At 35.5% G+C, this 27062-nt stretch overlaps 1 long non-coding RNA gene across 1 annotated transcript in view; it reads right to left on the bottom strand.

Moving 5' to 3' along the window:
* Nucleotides 1-566: 566 nt before the first annotated feature.
* LOC138692643 (uncharacterized) overlaps nt 567-27062 on the bottom strand; it is a 92322-nt gene continuing 65826 nt past the window's right edge. The window contains exon 6 of the long non-coding RNA XR_011330094.1: nt 567-875. This is a non-coding gene — a long non-coding RNA (uncharacterized lncRNA). The remainder of the gene's footprint in view (nt 876-27062) is intronic.

The following is a 27062-nucleotide window of genomic DNA, read 5'->3' as shown; positions in this document are numbered from 1 at the left end:
ACGTCACTAAAAATTTCTCACTCCACCATTAGGTCTACTTCATTGATGCAACACTGTCTCGTCTCTAATTGGTATCAGTAATTTAAGGGGGACGTCAAATATTGAATCGGTTACTTCGAAAAGGCCACTTCTCCATAAAATCAAATTTTATAGGAGAACAAAAAAACTGTATTTTTCAGAATTCACATTACCATACACAAATTGAGGTTACCAATATAAAGAGCGACTAATATGAATTATTTTTATGTGCCTAAATTATTTTTAAGTGTATAATCCAGGGTTACAGAACTGACAAGAGAGGAGTGGAAATGGTTCGTTCCCCGCCCACAGAACACTGGGGTTGAATGACGTCACTGCGCCCCTACGCAATCACATAACACAGACACTGAATACAAATCCCCTCCCCTACCAAGGCAATGACGCGGGGGTAGAAGGAAGGGATGCGTGACGTTTCCGATGAGTGATGACGCAACGCCACAATTGTCGCCCTATTCTGCAAACCTGGTATAACCTCTTAAATATATAAATATATGTATCTTGGAGATGTTGCCTTTTGGAACAAAATTGACATTGAGGACTACAAACAATGTTATCTGCTGGGACATAATGAGACAGAAATAATATTTTCATAAATAGATATTCAAATACATATATTATATTATACTAAAACCATAATAAATGTGACAATTAATACTTATAAGAAATAATAACATTTTTTTAACAAGTTATGATACTAGCCTAGGGAGCTCGTACTGAAGGGGAAACTCAATGGCAACCTCACTCCACTTTCTGTTCGTGTACACAACACTGAGTCGATGAACGGCCGCTCCACTTCAGCACAGTCACAGTCTGCATCAGTGGCGTAGCATTATTATCTGAAAAGTCAATGACATTAAATATGACTAATTGAGCAATATCTTTATTAACTGTACTTTCATTTAGTGCCACGGAGTACCACTTCATAGTTTGTATTTTATTCATTAATTGTACCCCTACATCAGAACTAAGTACCGCTGTTCTGCCCCAACTGTGTGAGGAGACAGACTGATGCACTTGAATTGTTAGGGCAAACATCTTCTGCAGCTAACACTAAAGTCTTTAACATTCTCCCCCATTGCGAATGGTTTCATTCTATCCTAAATATATTTTGAAATGCGGTAGCTGGCACGATTTTTTTCAGTAGTTTGCCTTTTCAGATTTGCTAACAACTACTTTCTCTCGTCCCCTATAATAGATAACAAATTCTAACGTTGATACAAAGTCGTGTAGAATTACACTAGTCTAATCGTTAAATTTATTAGTAAACAGTCATTTGACGCAGCTAAATATTAACTGATAAGTCAATTCAGTAATTTATTACTTGTTTATTTTATTAAATTTATAATAATTCTACAGAAATGTCATTCCGTAAATAATATCCTAAATTATACTTTTTCCATACTTCTTGGTATGCTTCGTATTGAACTGTCGTTTGATGTTAAAATGTGCAATAAAGCAAATTGGTACACAACATATCAAACAAAACACTTTTTCATTTTGTTCACCACAAAAATAATCTAATTCCTATTCCTTACGGAAAGAATATTTTCTCTTTGGTTGTGCCATATTCCTTAGGTAACGTAGTACATTCACAGTCACGAAGCTCAATATGTAGTAAATATGCATCCATAGAGAGTTGCTAACCACTAGGATCTCTACTATCACTTCATTACAGACAATGCGAAATAGTACCTGCACAGTCTTTTGTTCCTAGTACCCTCATAAACTCAAGCTTCGTGACTGTATATACCAGACTGTGGTACATAACTGACTGCTTCAAAACTATGTAATGTTGCGTAAACCGTGCGCGTAGCGGGGCGAGTGGTAGAAGGGGTAATGGAGGGGAAATACCTTATGCACTCATTGAGAGCCAGCTCGCAGTCGCTGTACTAGCCTATACGAATAATACTTACAAATACATTACTATTCATAAAGTATTTGTAAACGAATTATTCACTAACATTAATATAATGATCATATTAACACTACAGACAAATGAGTATGACAATATAAAGAGAGCTACAAACGGGATGTCGAATTTCTTACAGTTCCTTCTTATATTTTGTGAAGCCAGCAGTCAGTCAGTATTTTTTAACTTTCTAGTTTTTCACATCTAAAAGTCTTCTTCCGGTGATTCAACGTTAACAGTTGTTGGCCAAGATAAGGTATCTTCATAGAAATGCATTTGTTTCGCTGGGGATGTAACAAACCAATTTCATGCCGTTCATTTTTTGTAATAATTAATGGGGAGCTTTCCTGAGTATGCTATATGTTTGTCAATATTTTTTTTTTGTACTTTCAATTAGGCCTTTCACGTTTCCCTATTAATTTAGTTCAACGTAACTCCTAACTCTTGAAGTAGGTTTGCTGTTATTTCATAATTTCTCAAACATGATAGAACTTTCTCATTGAACATTCATCATATTAGTCTATTACATCTCAGTTTATCATGGTAGGCCTATTTAACAGACGTTTTGTGATAAGTAACATAACATCAGCTCTAACATTTCTCTTATCATATGTAACGAAGTCTTGCTTGTGGATTTACAACAATTCGTTTCATAAATTGAAATCGCACAATGTGTTACAATAAGATTTTTTTATATACAGATCTACAAAAGACCTTTCCGGTTTCGAACACATGTAATTTACGTTCTATGAATCTGAGATGCGTGAAATAGCACCAATGGAAAGAGAAACTCAGAAATATTATTTGTGTCAACATTGTTTTCCTAGTTGGTAACACTGTCTTATAATAGCTCATATAAACAAATTTATTCATTGTTGAGGCGAAATGGCTGCTACCACAGTTGCCAGATGTGGCTACTGTCGCCATTCTGGCGCCTTTTATGTTCCTTGTGGCGACGAAAATTTCCACTTGGCGACCTGGCTACTTTTCTGGAGTCTTTAATGTTAAAATTATAAAAATAATTTAATTAGAACATTTTTTTCACAAGAGTGACTGTGATCCCTTGTACGTAATATTCTTCAGAACGTAAATATTCGTCAGTTATTGCATTCCCCTTAATTTTCAAAAGATGGCAGACTAACGTTCAAGGTTGCATAGAAAGCTTCCCAGGCAATGACACGGGGATCTATGATTTACAACGATGTCTTTAATAACGGAATTAATGCTTATAAATGTATTACATTAATGGATTAAATAAGTGGATTTTATTACCGATTAAACTTTTAGTGTAAAATGCATGTAATCCATTTCTATGCTTAATTTCTAAACTTTGATAATTAATAAGATACGATGTTGAGCAGTAAGCCGTTAATTAATAATAGCGGGAAATCAGCAATTTACCTTGGACATATTAGCTGATTCTTTCACTTGGTTACTTTCTCTAACTGTGATAACGTTTATGTAGAAGATGCCGAAATATGAGAGGTGCAGAAAGTACAATGAGTGGGAGAAGCGGCCCTGGGCACCATTAGACTACAGACACACCTAATGCAGGAAATTAATATTTTCAGGCTGGCTTCAAGAAGCTACAGATTTTAAGAAAAATTCGAATGAAGCAATTTGTAAAGTATGTAATACCTGTAATCAAACAACAAAATGCAAGTAACAAGTATCATAGCTGAATAATGCCACTTAATGATCGTGAATCTTTGTATTAAATAATATTGACAATAAAATTATTACAAATTTATTAATGAATATGAATGGTTACCGTATGTTCATAATAATCCCTACCGACTACAGTTGCTGCTAGCAGAGACAGGCAAAATCTCATTCAGACCTCCCACAACTGTTTACCTTCGTGACTGGTGTCCGTGTGCACCATTCTCGATTAAAATTTGACCATGGTTAAGTCGGCACTTGACCATCTTCAACGCCAATTTGCGGAGTATCAATCTCGATCAAAGTTAAACAAGCGAGTTGATGATGATCAAATTTGATCACGGGTGTGGGACCGATTATCTTGAATTGAACATGGTCAAGTCGAGAAAACCAAAATGGCGGCACGATTTGACGTACTTGATGGAATTGAAGATGAAATGATGTATCTTGAACACGCAAATCACTGCGGAAATAACAGAATTGGTGTTATTGTAGAAAGAGTAAGTTTTTAGATGAATAATAAAAATGTTATTTTTTCTCAAACTAGACTAATGTTTTATATATGTTTCTGCTTTGGAAGATCGGGACTTTACTTGAGGACAAAATATTATTTAGGTCTAATTGTCCAATTTTGTTAACATAATAATAAAGTAGTTATTCTATGCCGGTAATGTTATAGCAAAACTAAATGACCATTTTGTAGAATGCGAGATTATCACTTATTAGCTATAGATTTGCCGTTTGAAACTATTAAGACCTACATGACGTTTTGGACAATTAGGCTATTTACGCTTGAATCAGTGGCGGTTCCTCGGGGGAGTGAAGGGAGGAACGTCCTCCTCACATTTTCTTCTTTTGAAAGCAAATACCAAAAAAAAAAAAATACGTGCCTTGAAATTCGAGGAAGATTCGATAATTTTTAAGTTCACAGCTATAAGAAAAACTCGGTTGATCGAGTTTTAAACGACGCGCGCTCATGTGCTGTAAAAAACTGCGAGAAAGATGCGAGATTGTCTGTGTAGAGGAAAGGCACTCCATTCCTCCTCTACTGCAGTTAACACACTGTGTAGAGGAAAGGCACTCCATTCCTCCTCTACTGCAGTTAACACACATAGACAACAGCGCACTAGCGGCCAGAGAAAGAAGCAGAGTTTTAAACCAAGTAAATGAACGGAGAGGGAGGAGATCGTTCTCTGAATCAGTCATGGACGGGAAATAGAAACCGACTGGTCGTGCAGCAAGTTCGCTACCGCTGCCACCTAACGATGTTGCATTCAACCGGACTATAACACGTCATCTAGGAGACACAACAGAAACAGTTTTAACGCAAAGTTATGAAAGACACCATGTAAACTTTTTTTTTTAAATTATAAATAAAAAATATTATTCATTGCACTTTATATAGGCTACTATTCATGGTTTGAAACTTTCGTGGATATTTGAAAGTTAAAATCGGGTTTATGTAAAACAAAGAGGAAGTAGTTTAGTAGTTGGCCCCTGAAATTCACTTCTATTCATTGTTTACTAGACAGGGCAACAGAAAAGTTGTCAGTTTTGTACAAATATATTTGAAACTGAAAGTAGGTACTCCAAACTACATCATTTTTAACATAAAAAATTAATCGGCCACCGGCAGCTTTGAACAATAATGATAGTATGACTTTACAAGAACTGACATTCTTCAAAAGTATGTGATACTGAACTTGTAAAATGTACATGTGGCAACACAGACCACGTGGGTGGGTGCAGTGTTCTCGCTTTCCTCAGATTATTTCCCATTCCCATTTCCGTAAAACGGTTCCGGTTACGAGTTAGTAGCTAGTCTCTTCCAACACGTGTGATGCTGTAGTGTGCTCGAAAAATGCTACGAGGTTGTGAATTTCCTTGTAATTGTTAATTTGTGCAATTATTCAATAATGAATGGAAGTGAAATCATAATATATTTTGGACAATTTAGGAAACTCAGTTTACAAGAACAGATTATTGCTATACAGAAGGGAAGACCAACCCCAACACTACCTGGTCTTACATGTATGCATGTAGGCTAATTTGTAGCATGTTTCATTCAAGAATGTGTCATTTAGTACTGTTAATTTCTTTCCTCCTCTTAAGAAATATGCAGGAGCCGCCACTGGCTTGAATTAAGAGAAATTACACGGATACCTTCCCTCCCCTCTTACTCCAAAATTCCAACCTTGTGAACACAAAATAAATGGATAAATTTCAGAACAAGGATACTTTCCTTTCCCTTTTACTCCAAAATTCCAACCTTGTGCACATAAAATAAATTGGCACTAAAAACTTCCTTTTCGTATGCATGATGATGCGTATTCGACATACACAAACGAATTTTTTTTTTTTTTTTTGTAATTTTAAAATAATTGTTAGCGAGGTATCCGTATACTGAAATTTTCCCAAATAAATTATTGGCACTGAAATGTGTCTTTTCGTAAGCAAGATGATGAGCATTCGACAAACACATAGCCTACATATCTGCTCTTTTTAGTAGCCTATTTCAAGATAATTGTCAGTGAGGTATCCGTATAATGAAATTTCCCATTATTGACACTGAAATGTGTCTTTTCGTAAGCAAGATGATGAGCATTCGACAAACACATACAAATCTGCTCTTTTTAGTAGCCTATTTCAAGATAATTGTCAGTGAGGTATCCGTATACTGAAATTTTCCCAATTATTATCAATAATATGAAATAACCACTGTATAAATTACGTTACAAATTATGTGGAATTATGTAAACATGTATAACTCATGTGAATTGTGAGGTTAAATCCAACCAGGTAGCCTGCTTTTCTCTTAGAGAACTTCCGTCAGTACTTTTATTCTGTAATATGGATGCATAATTGTTGACGAGTTCTAAAGGAATTCCCACTGCGAACTGTGAGAAGTTAGGTGCCCTTTTCTTTTTTTCTTCCATGATTATTGAAACTTGTTATTTGAAAACAGCGAGGATGTTTGAAAGCAGTCCGACAAACAAAAACGAAGCGATAATTGACAGGCTGCGTTCGTTCGCTGTTTTATACGCGGTAACCTAGCGCTCAGATGATTCTTCTCAAGCGAGCGTACCGTCAGCTGACGGTACTGAGTTGATCGAGGGAAAATGTCGGTGCACCGCATCTGTAACTTGATCACTGTCAAGAATTAACCATGTTTCCGTGATTGCTAATAAACGGGATAGATGATCGAGAATGGTGCACACGGCCATGGGTATCGCTCGCCTGCCGTCAACCTTTTCTCACAAGCAGGCAGGCTTGTGGTTGCACGTGACTCCCAAACAGTCCTAATAGCGACCAGAAAGGACGGTTTTGTTCCGCAGACCTGCGCCAGACTGTGTTGCTTTCAGGTGCAGGATAAATATCAACCAAGTCTCATCCAAACCCGACAGGAAGAATACAGATATAGACAAACTATTGAAAACTTAATTTATCGTCTTCTGAAACGTAATTAATATAAAGAAAACTATTTCTCGTCAGCATAATATACATTAAATGCCAACAGTTAGGCCTATTATAAATTACTTACACTTTCCTTTTCATCATAGTAATATAAATTTAATGCAAACTCTTCAAATTTTAAGTTTTATAAATAAAAAGAAATCTAATCCATAGAAGTTAAATAGCAAATGAATATTCCGAAGAACGAAAAACATTTTTACATTTTACAGGTCTTTATAAGGCTTATAATTGTTGATAAGGAAAAAGTTAAAATTGAATTTTTTTCCTGTAATAGATGTTGATATTCACAATAATTGTTACAATGTATTTTCAACTTCTTTTTTCCCTTCCCTTCCCTTCCCTTCCCTTCCCTTCCCTTCCCTTCCCTTTCCTCTCCTCTCCTTTCCTTTCCTTTCCTCTCCTTTTTTTAACTAGTCACAAGTTAAGAAATGTTACTATTTAGTTGAGTCAGATACACTTTGCAGGAAAATAAAATGTATAATATTTATCTTATTTTTTATTAAATTCTGTAATGAAACAAATTGTAAAACTATGTTACTTTAATAAAGAATTTTCTGCCGTATTTTACCAGAAAATACAGATTTCCGAAATGACTAAATAGCCAACGAACTTACATTTCAAACTAGTACTGTTTCATGGATATCTGAATGCAAGTCATCCTACAATACGACTACACAGGCAGGCTTTCACGGGTCCCGCCTGGACTTGGCTTTTAAACCCAGGGCTGAATAAGCCAGTCTAAATTCTAACCTGTTCTGCAGCTGCGCCGGAAGCCAAGCCTGACGCAGGCAGTTACGGGCGTGTGTTGTCTGGCTGCTAGCCCTAAAACCAGAGGACAAACTGCTACTGCATAAGTATGCAGACTTTAATTGAAAACGATGGAGAATTGATTCGTTCCGTGGTGATTTGGGACTAAGCCACTTTTCATCTTTCTGGTAAGGTGAACAGACATAACCTCAGGATCTGGGGATCGGAAAATCCGCGTACCTACGTAGAACACTTGACTAGAGACTGATGTGTGTCGTGTTATCAAGGGGGGACACATTTAACATCTTTAAGGTAAGAAAGTAAAGTTTTTGAGTTTCTCTTTCCATTGGCACTATTTTCAAGCACCTCAGATTTATAGAACATAAATTACATGTGTTCGAAAACGGAAAGATCTTTTGTAGGAGCCCTATATAATACAGTCCGATTATCCGGACTATACGGGCCGAGGGCAGGGTTGCCAGATGTCCCGATTTGGCGGGACATGTCCCGATTTTCGTTTAAAAATCTCGAGTCTTAAAGGGACGAAGGTAGGACCCAGTAATGTAGAAAGATGTTACTCACATGTAGGCCCACATAATAAAAGCGTTTTTATTCATAATAATACATTTATTACATAACACAGTAATACATTCCATTTTGATATATTCTTCCTTACGTTTTTTCATATTAACCATTTGTACTAAATGAGTTGCTTTCATTATATTCCAATGTATTTTACTTTCTTTTTTTTCTATTATGGTATTATTTTCATGTTGTTTAGTGTCGATTTTATTATGCTATTGTTTTTTTTTTTTGTAATATGTTAGTATTCTTTTCTTTAACCTTTTTTTTTAATTTTAACTGCTTGTATACTTTGTGACCTGTAAGAGAAGGCCCTATGGCCTTAACTCTGCCAGTATAAATAAAGAATTATTATTATTATTATTATTATTATTATTATTATTATTATTATTATTATTATTATTATTATTAAAAATACAGCATGTAATTAACTTAAAAAACTGTGTTTTTTTTTAGTGATGTATATAATGTACACTACTACAATTAAAAAAAAGTAATCCGGGTAAAAGGGAAGGCCGGATAATCGAAGTCCGAATAATTGGGACTCTAACGTAATCTCAAAATGATTCCTGAAACTATATTTTTATTCATGTTTAGCTTTTCGAAAAACAGCTTCAAATAAATAGACCAATATGGGGCAGAAACATGGATATTACGACGGAGAGGAGAGGAGAGGAGAGGAGAGGAGAGGAGAGGAGAGGAGAGGAGAGGAGAGGAGAGGAGAGGAGAGGAAGAGGAAGAGGAAGAGGAAGAGGAAGAGGAAGAGGAAGAGGAAGAGGAAGAGGGAGAGGGAGAGGGAGAGGGAGAGGGAGAGGGAGAGGGAGAGGGAGAGGGAGAGGGAGAGGGAGAGGGAGAAGCATTTGAATTGTGGATATAAAGAAGAATGGAGCGTGTGAAACAGACAGAATAAGAAATGAAGCTGTGTTGGAAGGAGTGGGTGAAGAAAGAATGATGCTGAAACTGATCAGGAAGAGAAAAATAAATTGTTTGGGTCACTGACTGAAAAGAAACTGCCTACTTAAGGATGAAATGGAAGGAATGGTGAAGTGGAGCAGATTTCCGGGCAGAAGAAGATATCAGATGATAGACGACATTAAGATAATATAAAAATAAAATGATGTCGCTGTATAAGAATATGCAAAACCGCAAAAAAGGTGAACGGAAGTAGCGTTTCGATCAATTAATTCATCGATATGTATAGTTTTTATTATGTTGTCAGCCAACCAATATTATTTGAAAATTAATTTGATCATAATCATGGCGGCAATTTCGAATGCTATAGGCCTAGTTAAATATAAAAAGGAGTGGCTCAAATTCTTCCTGATGGTTTAAAATGTAAGACTAGAAATGGAATTATAAATAGAACCTTTTTACTTACTTTATCCATAAATACAGATATGTTCTATGTTTTTTATGTAATTGTGTTTTACTTAGGAGTGAAATGTTCTGCGAAACATGTAATTCTGGGATGAGTTTGAAGAAATGTAAAAGTAAACGAGATGGACTCATGTGGTGATGTCATAGGAAAATACAAGGTATTAAATGATACACACAGGAACGCCGTATCGTAACACGTTGTGAAATCACTTGGATAACGGAGAAAATTAAACGAAACATCTCCAGTGAGGTCCAGTTAAATGCTAATTTTTACACCAATTTTTTGACCCAAGGAAAATACCAGTAAAAAAGTTTTTTTATGGAAGACTAGTATTTTCCCTGGACCAAAAATGCAGTATAAATAGAGTAAAATTAGTATTTTGTAATATTTTATAAAGATGACTAATATCAACTAAATTTCATTGTTGTATTAATACCAGCGTTGTATTATTTCAAAGTTTAATGTCACTGGTTTTTCAAGTTTAGTTTCGGTTTGTTTCTTTAACTTTATTTTGAATATAATATAATATATAACAAAGGTGACTAATATGAGCTTATTTCATAGTTGTTGGTTTTATTAAATCATACTTGTAGTATGTTTTTAGTTTTGTTAAGATGGCATACTTAATACAATAATCGAAAATATATAATATATTATAATCGATACTCGAGGTGGGGTCCTATAATGCATCTCTTCCAGTATCTCAATAAAGGAACCGTAACTTGATTCCTGTATTTTCTATGCAAGAGTTTTATTTGAGCATTTTTATTCCTTGAAATCCCATTTCCATCATACTGATGCCCAATAAGACGGATAGTTAATATCATCGTTAAATATAAATACAGAATATGTAATATAACATATTTAACTATTGCTTTTAATTATTGATGTAGGCACATGAAGTGCAGAGATACATTAAGATTACGATAGCGAAAACTAAGACCTATTTTCTGTGTATGAAATGTATGATTTTCAAACCAATAACTAGTCCAGGATGTCTCTATGCCAACATAGGAACCTCTTTACTTCAAAGGCGTCGTTAAATAAAATAAGCATCTCTAATGAGCCTAAATTTGGACTTTTTTGTCTGAAATTAAGCGGATAAATATTCAGGTTTCTTCGATAGGCCTATAGAGTAAGCATGACACTTGTCTAAAGTGCAGTACTTTTTTTTAGCTATTTTGTAGTAATGGTAATAAAAGTGGTTTTGTAGCGGTAATAGGCTAGCAGTAGTAGTAGCAGTGCTGATATAGGCATCCAACAAGGAAAACTCAGTGCGCAGAAACCAGTGGGCGTGACTGTCCCGCGCAGATGACGTATGCTCCCGTTCCCAGCATGCTCTCAAGCCTACTGAAGGGGCATGCGCGCCGCGAGGAGTTCGAGCTGAGTTTTGCTTGTAGGATTCCTGTAGCATTTGTGGTAACAGTAGGAATAGTAGTGCTAGTAGTAGTACAGGTATACACCTGGCAGCAAAAGAAATGCCGTTACGAAATTATATCGTTTCTCCGAGGACTTTAGCAAACATGGCGAGGTGGAAAGCTATTTTTCCTGAGATTAGTTTTATAAAAACATATAAATACGACTTCTGTAATATGTTCACGTTATTATTTAATATGGATTGATTTTAAATTATTCACATACAATAAAACCTCGTTAATCCGGACCATGATAAGCCGGACTTCGCTTAATCCGGTCAGGCAATAGTACATTATGCAACGAGCCTATAATGGTAGTAATTAAGACGCGAGGATGTTTATGAAACGAGCGCAAGCGAGTTTCATAATTTTTATACGAACGTTTTAATTACCATTATAGGCAAGTCTCATACGACTTTTATGCTCGACTATATTTCTAACTGGTTCTTCTGTATGGTTGTGAAACTTGGACTCTTACTCTGAGAGAGGAACATAGGTTCAGGGTGTTTGAGAATAAGGTGCTTAGGAAAATATTTGGGGCTAAGCGGGATGAAGTTACAGAAGAATGGAGAAAGTTACACAACACAGAACTGCACGCATTGTATTCTTCACCTGACATAATTAGGAACATTAAATCCAGACGTTTGAGATGGGCAGGGCATGTAGCACGTATGGGCGAATCCAGAAATGCATATAGAATGTTAGTTGGGAGACCGGAGGGAAAAAGACCTTTAGGGAGGCCGAGACGTAGATGGGAGGATAATATTAAAATGGATTTGAGGGAGGTTGGGTATGATGATAGAGACTGGATTAATCTTGCACAGGATAGGGACCGCTGGCGGGCTTATGTGAGGGCGGCAATGAACCTTCGGGTTCCTTAAAAGCCATTTGTAAGTAAGTAAGTATATTTCTAACTTGAAATTATTCATAAGTATTCATGTTATTGTCATGTGAGTGAGTGCAATAGCCTACCTCATGAATTGTGAGATGTGCGCAGACGCGAAAGTATTGATTTTTTCTGGGAAACGAATGTCGACAACCTTGATATAATCTAGAGAGTAAGATAAACGTTAAACTTGATATAACCTTGAATTCGACATTGAAAAACGAGATGACAAATTGAATTTATTTGAATATTATTTACAATTAACGCTAATTATTATAGTAACAGAACATAACCTTCTGCGACAGTATTGGATTTCCAGCCTTCGTGACGTTTCCCTAGTTGTCTTTCGATTGCATATCCGAGAATAATCGAAAACCTGAACTTTAATGAATAGGTGTACTTTAATGACATGTATTAAAGGACTGCTACCAGGTGTATAATTAGTACATTTCGGCATGGTCGAGCATAAAAAATTATGAGTTTGGAAGAATTAAAGAACCTTGTTTTAAGACTTTTATACATTAGAACTATGGACTTATAATCATTGCAATATTACTCCGATAGTATTAGAAATAAAGAAAATTCATCAAGTTTGCATTAACGTAATTAAACTATACAAATTAATATTATTATAGTTTACACAAACAAAGATTAAAAGTATAAGTAAGAGGCAAACGAGAAAACAATGTTTTAAATGTGGTTAAAAGTCAACAATCGCATTCGTCATATAGCTCCGTAACGGTCAAGAATATTTTCCTATTGCTGTGGACACTCAATGCAGTCAGTTTCTATTAGAGTCCGTAACAGGGTAGTACAAATTGCTTCTACTCTTGTAAGTATGGAGAAATAAAGTACAAATTTACAAGAAACCTTTGTGGAACACAATTCTATTAACACTATTATAGGTATCCTACAAACAAAATTCAGCTCAGACTCCTCGCGCCGCGCATGCTACACCCCTCTTACCCCCCTGCAGTAGGCGGGTTCTTTAATAAGCGGCTACTGGTATAGCTATAACGGCAACGGTTGCGGACATGTGCACTCAAAGATCAGCTGTTCCCACATCTTCCACCTCAACATCACAGCCGTCAACAATACAACCAGACTCCGCAGAAGAGAGTGACGAGAAAATTATATTTTTCTTCGCAAATGTATGTTTTTCTTATTTTTATTTAGTAATACTTATTATTAATTTTTAGCGATGTTTCTGGGGATTTTTTAACAAACTTTGGACAGATTTAGCTACTTTTTGTTGAAAAGTTAGCGAGATTGTAGGGCGATATGTTGGCAACAGTGGCCTATAGTTACAGCTCAATATTAGACCATACTTTTGTGAAATAGGGCCCTAGTGGCAGAGTTCTTGATACTGGTAATCATGACGGTAGTGATTGTATTATTATTATTATTATTATTATTATTATTATTATTATTATTGTTATTATTATTATTGCCACTGTTATTATTACTATTATTATTGCCACTATTATTATTACTATTATTATTGCCACTATTATTATTATTACTATTATTATTGTGATTATTACTGCTACTATTATTATTATTATTATTATTATTATTATTATTATTATTATTCAAATGTTCTACCCAAGAGAAGGTCTTTCAGTGCAAACCCAGCATTCTCCAGTATTTCATACGTTCCGCCTTCCTCTTAGTCTCCATATATTAATGAGCCACATATCTGAATGTTATCTACCATCTCATATCATCTATTGCCCCGAATTTTTATTCCGTTCACCATTCCTTCCAGTGCAGCCTTCAGTAAGCAATTTCTTCTTAGCCAGTGGCCTTTTTCTCTTCAGTTTCAGCACTACTCTTTCTTCGCTCACTCTTTTTAGCATAGTTTCAATTCTAATTCTGTCTGTCCATTTCACACGCTCTATTCTCCTCCAAATGCTTCTAGTCGCTTCTATTCACTTCGTCGTAATGTCCATGTTTCTGTCCCATACAATGCTACACTCCACACAAAGAACTTCACTAGTCTCTTCCTTAGATTTTTTCCAGAGAATAGCAGAAGACGCTCGTTTTTTCTTTTAAAAGCTTACTTTGCCAATGTTAACCTCCTTTTGACTTTCTGGCAGCTCATGTTACTACTTATAGCACACCCCAAGTATTTGAAGCTATTCATATCGTCCGCTACTTCGTTTCGAGTTCTTTAATTTTTCTATAACCATGATCTTCGTCTTGTTTGCATTTATGTTCATCCCACAGGCTACTGCTCATAGCTTCATGTACGTCCAGTAGCATGTAAGTATTTTTTACTAAACGACATATCATCAGAAAATCTAATGCACTTGTTTCTTCTTTCTACTATCACCCTTCTCATGTTCTGAAAACAGTTCTTCACTAAATCCTCCAAGTAGATGTTGAACAGAGTAGGTGATAAAGGGCATCCTTGTTTTACTCCTCTCCCTATTCCACTTCCCTTTGATATTTATTCTCCCATCCTGTTTCAGAAAGAGGTTACAGAATAGCTTTCTCTCTTTCCAATTAACATCTATTTTCAACTTTATTATTATTATTATTATTATTATTATTATTATTATTATTATTATTATTATTATTGTTATTATTATCCTATTTCTGTTACATGAAAGCCTCGATCTACACTAAAATGACTTTAAAATGTTCTACTGATATTAAAATTTCATATCGCAGAGCGCAGAAATACAGAAATAATCCAATTTACACCGGGGACAGAACAACTAGAGGCGTCAATGACGTCACTACAGAAGAGCCCACACAGCAGAATTGTTCGTTGCACTACAAACTGAAAACGTTAACCACCTACTTTCACTGATCCAGCTGCGATCTCTCAATACAAGCTTCCAAGCTTCTAGATGTTCTGTCCCCAGTGTAGAAACTAACCGTAGTTGAACACCTAATTTGCATAAGCGTTTTGACTGTTCCATGCAAGTAGGTAAATCTCTGTAGGAAAACCTCAAAGGTTTAGAATTAAATGGAAGGATGTCTCCTACTCTTAATACGCTACAGAAATATTTTTAAAGCACACTAGCTTACAACATTATTGGTCCCGTGCCATAGCGTAGTAGTGCAAGGCATCATTCCCAAGATTCGCCTTACGGAATGCGCGCTGGTTTCAGTCCTCGTGGGGAGAAATTTTCTCACGAAATTTCGGCCAGTGAATAAGACCGGTGCCCACCCAGTATCGTGATGAATTTGGGAAGATAGTATAAGTAGCGAAACGAGGTTTTGAAAACCACCTATAACTGCTGTAACACGTTACTCCCGTACTGGATGGATGATAGTTTACCTCTACTGAGACATGCAGACGTGGAGCCAGCAGCCGGCTGGTAGGCCACGAATGAAAAGAAATAAAATAGCAGAAATAATGGCTACAGCAGTGGTCGGCAAAGAGTGCAGTCCGTGATACACAGCAAAGGGGAAGTAGGAGGGGAGATACCCAGACTGCTTAACTGTGAATGAAGAAGTGATGGCTAAGGGAGGGGGATCATGTCTTACTCCTCCATCCTACTTGAGTATTAAGGGATTAACTGGCGAGTCAAGAAATACCGACCACTGGGCTCGGGTATTTGCTTTCCACCGGCTCAGATCAATGTAGACCTATGTGAATATTTAAAAAAAAAAATTTTTTTTTGAAAATTGCGTAGTTTTTTCTGATATATAGTTTATTTATTTATTTATTTATTTATTTATTTATTTATTTATTTATTTATTTATTTATTTAATTTAGGATTACAAATGCCTTTCATAGATTATGAAAAACTTTTGTCAAATTAAACAGAAAAATTATTAATTATGCTAAAAGAAAACGAGATCCCAAAGCAAATATTACAATCTATTTATAATATGTACACGAACAAAAAGATTGTTGTTAGAGTAAATAATCAACCAACAGATTTTAAAAATATTAACACAGCTGTACGACAGGGACGTCCTCTCTCGCCTCTGCTTTTTATAATCTACATGAACTCCATGATATGTAAATGGTGTTTCAAAACCATAGGCGGAGAGAGAACAGTTTCCTGGGGGGGGGGGCAAAGCAAAACCATAGAATCCCGATATAACGAGATTATGGGGGACATCATTTATCTCCTCCCTCCATTATAGCTTGGCCTTATTACAGTATATCGGAATATGATCATAATAAAGGTATTGTAAAATAAAGTAAAATTGTAACAAAATATACAGAGAATTTTACTTTTTTTCCCCTCTTGTACGGAGGAGGGACCCGAAGGCTTGCACTACAGCCTGATATTATTGTGCTTACCACTCCTATTCTGTGAATGATTGGATAGCCGAACGGCTGTGCTCTTGTACAAGTACAGCATGCCGCACCGTGAACTTAACACTGGCTATTGTATGGATGATGATGATGATGATGATGATGATGATGATGATGATGATGATGATATGTGAATTAATGATGGCGAAATGAGTCCGAGCTCCAACACCGAAAATTACTCAGCAATTCTGCTTCAATTGGTTGAGGGAAAATCCCAACCAAGTAACTTGTTCCAACCAGAATTTGAACCTGGGCCGCTCGTTTCATGGCCAGACGTGCTAGCCATGAGTCCACAGTGGAGGACCAATTTTACATTTAATATATATGTTCATTTAAAAAGCAATATATCGTAAGAAGTGTAAACTCTATTTTATTTAATTTCGTCTTTATGTTTACACATTATACCGGGATCACTTTTCTTTTTTCTGCATTGTTGTGCAGTACGTTATTCATATTTCTCTAAGTGACTGCTTGAACACCTGCAGAGTTCTAACACATCAGTACAGGCTGTTTGTTACAAAAAACATTGCAGTGCTTCCATCCCTCAAGTGAGGTATAGAAATTCTTATACATTCAGAAATGTAAAATAAATATTATAGACGAGCCACATGGTCTGAAGACATTAATTCGTCAATTTGAGCACAGAAACTTAATCATAAACAAAAGCAAGAAAAATGTTTTGAATTCAATATTTGCTAAAGTTAATAGAAAAATAGTTCGGCCAAGTTTGGGGCGCAGTCCCCCCCCCCCGTAACTCCGCCTAGGTCCGAAACCCAAACAGAGGCTATGTTTCTATAAATAGATACAATTTTCTTCGCAGACGATCAGGTTCTGTTGGCCACTTCAGAAGTCCATTTATTCATTGAACACAGTTGCAAAGGACTGCAATGTGACGACTTCTGTAGAAAAGTCAGAAGCAGTGGCGTTTAAAGGTAAATATCCAATAAGAAGTAAAAACAGAATTCTACAACAAGTGAACACATTTAAATATTTAGGGTACCGTCTTTCATATGAAATAGAAAAGGATATCGATTCTAAAATAACTAATTTTGTAAAAGTTACCGGCATTATCAATTCAATTTTTAAACCTAATTTAGTACAGAAACATACAAGATTAAAGATGTACAACATTTTAGCACGACCTATTTTAATCTAAGGATCAGGAGCCTGGACTTTGACAAAAAAATATGTACAACGTATAACTCCAACGGAATGAAATTCATGAGGAAAACGGCGCGATACACAATTTGGGATAGAAAACGAAATACAGAAATTTTGGAAGAATTGATCGTCCAACCTATATTAATTTTTTTTTAAATCTATAGAGTTAATTGGAAACAGCATGACGAGAAAATGCCAGCAGAAAGCTGGCCAAAGGCAGTGCTACATTACCGCCCTTCTGGACAACGATATATTGGAAGACTATTAAAAAGATGGCAAGAGACCATTGAGACCGCAACAGACCACTAGGCCTAGTGCTTGAAGTGGATGATGATTTATTTATTTATTTATTTATTTATTTATTTATCTATTTATTCATTCATTCATTCATTCATTCATTCATTCATTTATATGTACATGTTCTATCACAATACAAGTAAGGTAAGATATTCACTTTTAACTTTAAATTAAATTTCCCAAAAGTTGCAATTTTTCCACACATATTATTCCATAACTCCACAACCATTATTGATAGAATACTGAAATTTTGTACACTAATTTCACATCTATTTATGCAAAAAGCAGACTACAATAATGCTCACGCCTTTGAAAATAAAAAAAATGGGTCACAAAAAATTATGTAAACTTTAATATATCTCACATAGGGCACATAAAAATCCAATTGTATTAAAATTAACAACTCTACATGTCTGAGAGTAGTCCACTTTTTAGAAATAAGTGTTTATTACATAAAGTAAAAAATTAAATGTGTCAGAGAAACTCTAACATTGTTATGGTTAGCAAATGATATACGTAACTTCATCATTTTTTTTCATACTCTGATAAAACTGGCTTTTAAAAAATATTAGTAACTTTTTATTATACTTCTATCAGCTATTTAAGTTCTAATAAGTCTTTTTATGGTACCGGTACATTGTAATTTTTGTCCACTTGTGAGTTCATTTTCTTGTAAAATTTTAGAAATTTAGAGTTTGCACATTGTGATATTATTTGCGGTCGTTCACGTACATATACCCTTAAATAAAAGAAGATGCTTTCTATAACGATATGAAGTTCGATTATAGATGATATATTACCTAAATTTCCATCAGTTCTTTCCGCTTTTAGATGCTAAACATGTTTCAAAGTGCCGCATATTATAAAAGATCCTATACTTTACACATTTACGTGATGCACTCCTAATAAAACGACATAAGACAGCTTTATGTATCTTCCTATGTAGTTCCAATAATAGAGAAAGTGTATTACAATTTTTAACTAGATTTTCTCGAAGTACAGTACTTCCATTACTGCCAACAATTTCCAGCACGTCTGTATTATTCGTAATCATTCTTGCCACCATTACAGAAAGCCAAGCTACAACCCCTAATCATGTTTCAAATTGAACCGAATGAGAATCAGGTATATGACAAACGTTCACGAGATTTCTCCTATTGGTGCAGATGTCTGAGTTAACTGTTAAGGTTCGATGATTATGATGGCTATTATTATTATTATTATTATTATTATTATTATTATTATTATTATTATTATTATTATTATTACTATTATTATTATTATTATTATTATTATTATTATTATTATTATTGTAAGTACGTGTATACAGCAGGAAGGGCGGATGTTAATATAAATGGGAGAGTTATAGTTTAATACAATTTCTTTTTTACTTGAAGGCAAAATCTTCATATAAACCTTTGTCTTTTCGTGCCAAGTTAGAAGAATTATCATTGCGATTGAAAGTAAAAAAAAAAAATACACAAAATGTTGTCTTTCAACGAAGTAATTAAATGAATCAGGAAGAGAAGAAAATGATGGAGAAACCATGTATGCAGAATGGCCGAAATGGCTGAAGACGGGTTACCTAAATCGCCATCAAACACACCAAATACATCACGACCATTGCGGCGGCATCAAGGCGGTGGCAAGGAATATGGTCACCAGACACATAGTGAAGCAAAATGGAAAAATATAGGACACAGTCCTAATATATGAAGAAGAAGAAGAAGAAGAAGAAGAAGAAGAAGAAGAAGAAGAAGAAGTCTTTCAACGGCGACTTTGTTATTGTTCATTGGAACTCACTATCCTACCCCATTATCTCCTGGCCTAGTTGCTTCACGAGTGATGCCTTATTGGTGTTACTTATGAGGTTCAAACCTGTTTTCGGACAGTTGACTAAACAACAAACAATTGGTCTCGAACGTCCCCTTCTAGAAATAATACATCGAAACTATACCGCACTCTGCAGTCATAATAATGATCATAGTGTACAACAGAAAATGTATCTATATTGATGATGACTATGAATTATGATGATGATGATGATGATGATGATGATGATTATGTCGTAATGATAGATAAGGTAAGATAGAGAGATAAATAGAGAAATAATAAAAAGCTCGAAAGCTAGAAAGACAGACTAGACAGACAGAACAGACGAACCAGACAGACAGACCAGAACGCACAGACCAGACAGACAGACAGACCAAAAGAAACAAACCAGACAGACGAGAACAGACAGACCAGAACAGACAGATCAGACAAACCAGACAGACAGATCAGAACAGATAGACAGACAGACAGGCAGAGAGATAGATATTTTTGTTCACCAAACACTTTTATTCCACTCGGACTCTTTGCGATTTGAACCGGGTCTCCAACGTAGAAAGCCGCTAATCTAGCCGTTCGGCAAATACGATTCCATGCCATATCCAATATATGGTTAAAGATGTGCTCATTCCTTAATGTATGTTGACCAGCAAGTATTTTATGAAACATAAATGGTCTTGCTGGATCCCACGTCGATGTTTCCCTTTCACAGCAACGCGTTGGTGTGAACGCCGCTTCACCTAGACCTCGCAGCTTTCAAACACATGCGCCGCAGCAACTGCATTCGTTTTTTCTTTTCTTCCTAATAATATTATTTCCCGGAAACTCCTTTCAAGTCGGAGCAAAATAAAAGACGCTATTTGATGTACACAATAGAATAGATATAGCAGCATCAAAGAAAAAATATATAAATCACTGCAAAAAGAAAATAATTGTGAAGTGAATGTAAATACCCATTAGCAGTTTTACATTCTTCTATGGTGGACACAGTGAAGATGTGAACTCGTATCTCATTCAACTGCTTATAGGCATGCGGGAAGTTGTGCTCTGACTTCAGTCAACAGAGGGAAAAACCAGCTTCATATGCTTTGCACCGGGTGGGCGTTAAGTCCCAAAAATATGCAATGGCAATTAGAATTCAAACAGGAAAATACGTCATGATATTTCACACCCAAAATGGAGAACTGTCAATTCGATGCCAACATTGAACTCCGTAATGTACAGTACAACGAAACACAGACACGAGATCCATTTCGTAAAGTCAAAAATGTAGTGTCCACTTTCTTATGGCCATTAAATTATGACTAGAGCCCGAATTTTATGTAATTACATATTCTGGTCCTATAAGAAAAGCTAAAATGTCGGCGAATCACACCAAAGGAATCATTATTCCGAAGTTTTAAGTTACATATTTTGGTGCATAATAAATATTTTGGCATACATTACACATTTTATATATTTTGAAAGGATACACTTCTTTTTCACAAATTTTCCCTCGACTTAGCTCATAAGTTATACGTTTTAAAATTGTTTATAAAGCTTTTTCCTTCGTCTCTAGTGCATAAAAATAATTTAATAATTAAAAATGCATTCTGTCAAAAAATGGACATCCCTTTGCCATGTTAACATTTTATGTATCCCTTAGGAAGTAACGGTAAAGTAGGAACAAGTAAAAATGCGAGGGATGGGCCATTGTACTGCTACCGTTTGCCACAAACACCCCCAATCAGTTGCTCTGAAAGAAAACAGTACCCTTGAGAAGCTTATTCTGACATCAGGTGATAACAGCTAGCTAGTCTACTGCTATGGCGCCAGTCGCATCCAAGTTAAAAGATCGCAATTAAATTGACGATGCCTTTACTATAGTTCGGGTCAGCTTACTTCATACCCTAATGGTGAAACCTAACCACTTTTCCCCCTTTACTACATATGCTAGTGGATTGTGGTGACTTTCTAGTTTGCAGGTTGAATTTTCTTTTGCCAACTACGTTTCGAATTTCGATACTGACAAATACTACAAATGGCAGTGATTTTGTACCTAGTATATTGGAGTTCCATGAAATTGAAATTGTACTAGATTTCTGAGTCTGTTACTAGAAAGTAGTGAAATTTGAACATACTAATAATTAATTAATATCAGTATTAATATTAATGCATAATAGTTATTTTATGTGTTGCGTTGTGGTTATAATTCAAGACTATAGTCAGGTAAGTTTTCGGAGTTAATACTAATAATTTCATGTGGTCAAACAAAACACATTTTTAGGTTAGGTCTCGTAAGTGAATTGTTTAGTCAAACCAATGAATTTCGTATTGCCAACAAAATACTTGACATGTTGATCCCTTTCTCGCATAGTTTGCCTACGAAAATATGTTACAAATTATTGAATTATTTAGAATAACCTTCCAACGGTAAGTAAGCAAGTCATTTAGTACGAAGGATCGTCTGATATCTGGTAACAGTTGGCAACACTGACAAGACGGCAATATTTGCTGTTTAGGAAGTGTTCTTATGTGACCCTCACTATAGTGACGGCAAAATCGCGCCGTACAAAATCTTCATGTTACAAATAAGAAACGTGCTCCGTCGAAAAAACAAGTTCTTCTTACACAAGTAGTGCTGCAACCTTCTACCAGTGAATTTAATAAAGATTTGTGCATGGCAAAGGGGTATAAACTTGGAGTGCCAAAGTTTCAAGCACTCCTAAGCAAATACTGCAACTTCAATATTCCGGATGAAGCAACACTCCTTTGAACTCCTGCTACATTGACGCAATGGAAAAGATTAGAGCTTCACGCAATGAGTTACCGCAGAAATATTCAATTGTTAATTGCGTCTCTAAATGAGCTTCAATCACATGTGCGCCTGTAATTTTGCAAAATACGTGTATATCTAATAGAGCTTACATTTTAAGTTACATATTTTTTTTATTTATTACATATTTATCTAGATCTACATATTTTGCCATTTTTGGCTACAGATGTTGTATTTTCATATTATATAAAATCCAGGCTCTAATTATGACCATAAATATGTGTCCAACTAAGTACATGTTCACTTTATTTTTGTCTAAAACACAAATGTTGTGTCCACACTTGTACGTCCACTGCATGAATGTTCAATTAATTAAGTCCATCTACAAATTTTATGTCCACTTAATCAGTTACCCAGACGTCGTTTTCTGTTTTTTCATTTTGATATTACCTTCAAGATAACTAATAGCTTTAAGTTCGGATGTTCCTGTACAAATTGCAAAAGTACCTCTCTTTTCACATTTCCATTCTCCTGCCCATTCCTGCCGTATGAATTTGTACAATAACAAAGGTTTTCCTTTCTACGACTGGATAAATTTAGCGAGATAGGTATAACCTAATCGTTCTCACAGTCACAGTAAACAATGAAACAGAACATTGAGCATAATAAAATTGCAACGATGATGAAAACACTGTATTAATTTGTACAAATTTGCCTGGTGGTGTGTCTTACGGCCTTAATTGTAAATAATACGTATATGCATTTCTTATTCTGCACTACCATGACTACAGTAACCAAGGGCCGGATTTAGGTGTAGTGCCGCTCCTAGACAGTGCTAAAATTTACCGCCCCCAACTCCCACAAACAGTTTATGAGCAGCTATTATACAGGGACATCATTTTACTTTTACTAACATTTCTAATATTAATCTGGCTATACCTCTGGATTAACGGTTGAGAACCGAAAACACTATTTGCTACCCCTTTCCACGGAGTTCGATGATACTGGCGTAAAATACAAACAAATCATTTTACTAGGCACAGGAGGGAAGAAAAGTAGTTCATCCATTTACGTAAAGTAGGAAATATCGCGATTTTGAGTTTGATAATATTCATGAGGTTTTTCTTTAATCAAAATTCAGTACAGTATTAACAACAAGTGTTTTCACTCATGAACTGAGCTATCCATTCCGACGTATTCATTATGCAGTGTACATTATACTGTCTATTGTACATTCGCGTACAATATGGAGAATGAAGATAAATTCAAAAATAATCATAATATGGACATTTAAACATATTTTTGAAAATGGTGGCCGTTCATTTCGATACAGGCTTCAGTTCTTTTGTACATGTTATCGCACTATAGAATAGTGTACCTAATTTCAATTACCAGTTTCGTCCTTCGTACTAGTAACTGATGTTGGAATAATTCTGTACCTACTCTATAAAAGAGTACCTTACGTACTGTAAATACAATCTTCACTTCTACCGTTCACACCTGTGGAGTAACGGCTAGCGCGTTTAGCCACGAAACCAGGTGGCCCGGGTTCGATTCCCTGTCGGGGCAAGTTACCTGGTTGAGGTTTATTCCGGGGTTTTCCCTTAACCCAATATGAGCAAAGGCTGGGTAACTTTCAGTGGTGGACCCCGGACTCATTTCACCGGCATTATCACCTTCATCTCATTTAGATGCTAAATAATCTGATATGTTGATAAAGCGTCGTAAAATAACCTACTGTCTGTCTGTCTGTCTGTCTGTCTCACTTCTGCCCGATGCGAAAAGATAAAATTTCTCAGACAAGCTATCTACTGTCCGTCCAAGTGGTTTTGTCGCAGGGTCGTACAAAGGAGGGAAATCACATGACATTTAATTAACGAGGACCTTCTATTTAAATCATTTTAAACAGTTGTATAATATTACGTAGACGTCCATTTCCCAACAGAAATTAATGTTTTCAGAAAAGAGCTAAGACAGCCCAGCCACTAGACTTTACAGAGGGCCGAGCAGAAGCGGGTGGGAGAAACCGGGATGTGACGTATGCTAACGGACGATAGTACCTGTGCGAGAATATGATTCAATATTGAAAGCTCTTTCGTCACTGGAAAACGCGAACATATTTCTGGAACGTACTATACCCACTAACTCAGTACTGTTTGTGTTTACTATGACCGTAAGGCGACTTTGACTGCATACGCTTGGTTCTGTGTGAAGGACGGTTGCAAATTTACTAGTAGAGGGGTGGGGAGTGAAGTACATTCAAAAACTCAGGTTACAATAAAAATTGAAGTAAAAATAAAATGATGTCCCCGTATATGTCATGTTTAGTATAAATTAGTTTTAAATGAAATATTACAATTCAGAAAACAATAAATTATTGGAATCAAAATATATGCATCTTACTTATGAATTATAACGATTTCCTTCTCCCTTTCTTCCCAGAGAAAGCATTCATGACGTCATCAAAGTAGATCTGACGAAGCATATCAGACTCGAAGCAAAGAAATACGAATATATTCAAACCTAATCATTGTCGAAAAAAAATTAATTTGTGAAAGGCAAACTGTGGGTTTTGTCTGTGGTATAATAATTATTACGAGTATTTCTTGCTTCGATAGGAAGTATAAAGTAAATTGAAAAATTAACTCCATTCTTTTTGCGGAATAAACCTTTCATATCGAATTATATAGTGCAAATTCTGGAAAGTGGTTAAATAATATTGTTGACGATATATTATATTGGAAATGTAACTGAGGGTTCTAGTTACTATCCATAGCAATAATATAATAAACACATCCAATTTGATTTTCAACAATGCATTCTTGTTTATACAAGCAGTTAAATTTAAGCAATTTCGCAGTACAATAACGTGATACCGGCATTACAATATAATTATGCAACTGCACACTTTCCTTTTACTATCGCCACGACCACGACAATGCGATAACAAGACAATATCCAATTTCCACAAGGTGTTCAAGAACAAACTTCCGAAAAGATTTACCAACAAGCATTTTAAAAACAAATTTCACTTTAAAATGAAAAGGAAAAAAAAAAAAAAAAAAAAAGAGAGACAAAGAGAAAGAGGGAGAGAAAATGCCGCCCCTCTGGAAATTACAGCCCTAGGCAACTGCCTAGGTTGCCTAGGCGTAAATCCGACACTGCAGTAATCTAGACATATAGTCTATAAAAATGGACATATATGTGCAAGGACACGGTTCGTATGAACCTCGCAAATGTTACTTGAACGCAGTATGAATGGACGCAGTAGATCAGTTGGCCGTCGCCCGTCCGCAACGAATAGTCTAGTGATATGAGTTCTGCCGAAACGATTTCCTGACTTCAGATATAAGTGAATAATGTAGCATAAGCAGAAATTCCGTAGGCAAATATTTTTAATTAAATATGTTGTTATTTCAATGCCTTGGATCTAGCAACGAAGTCATTAGCATTCTTGCTCTCCAATACTTCTGGGCTACAGTGTCTTCTGCAGATAGTGCATTGCAATGGCTCTTGACTGTTGCACAGGGACACGATTTGTAATTCATGTAAGTGGCTTGCCATGCAATCAGCCCGAAGGCTACAACTGCAGTTTTCCGTGGTGCTTGTGGGATTACTTCTGGGTTCAAGATTAGGGTGTTCCATTTTTTTGTTTTCGGCATGTATTTTTGTTTCCTCAATATGAAAGTGTGAGAATTCAGAATTGATTAGGCGATTTACTGAAGCCATTGACAAATTTTGTCGTTTTCATTTGCTGTAGCCTATTGTTGTGCCTTTCTTGGCAAGAGTATCTGCCAGTTCGTTGCCCTCGATCCCACAGTGTGCCGGGACTGTGCCCACTGTATGTGAATTGTTTTGTTAAGATTGTGAAGTTGAACTAACATGTTGTAGCAATCCTGTATTTATTTTCAAATATAAGGTCATAATATTAGCAGTATATTTGCTAAATATGTTTAAAAAATTCAGAAAAAAGAAAAAGATGTGGAATGAAAAAAAGTAAAGGCTTTTGTCAGCCAGATTTTGCAAGACTTACTTATTTTATTTATTTATTTATTTATTTATTTATTTATTTATTTATTTATTTATTTACTCTGATAGAGTTAAGGCCATCAGGCCTTCTTTTCCACACCATCAAAAACTTATTAAACTGCTTCACGAAAAAGAAACATATGAGAGAAGTGAGAAGCCTTGAAATACAATTAGGTACCAGATATTAATTGAAAGAGGACACAAGTACACATAATCTAAAATTCCTTATGACAATAGTAGACAACAAGGTGTAACGTGTAATAGTTATGTAATTTTAAAAATGCTACATTTGCGGCTGTAAGCTCAAGGAAATGAATAATACTGTGAAAGAAGGATCATACTGTATTTATCTGCCATTACAGTTTCTTTATCTTGGACACATGTGCAAAGACTTCTTACACATTTGGCTAGAGTTGATATACGAAAGTAGCAAGTCAAGATAAAATGGAAAAAAGTGCATCAGAGAAGGAACTGATTAAATCATCAGCCCTCCAGTGAGGGTGACCACAAAGATCAGAATACAGAACAGTTATGTTTTTTTTAAATCGATTAATTAAAAAAATACTATTGATTTGAGATGCGCTTGATGCCAAAATGTCATATTGACAAAATT

Source organism: Periplaneta americana, chromosome 17, assembly GCF_040183065.1.
Source record: "Periplaneta americana isolate PAMFEO1 chromosome 17, P.americana_PAMFEO1_priV1, whole genome shotgun sequence".
In the NCBI taxonomy this organism is placed as follows: domain Eukaryota; kingdom Metazoa; phylum Arthropoda; class Insecta; order Blattodea; family Blattidae; genus Periplaneta; species Periplaneta americana.
Note: the sequence above shows the minus strand (reverse complement) of the source record. Positions and strands in the feature narration are given on the sequence as shown.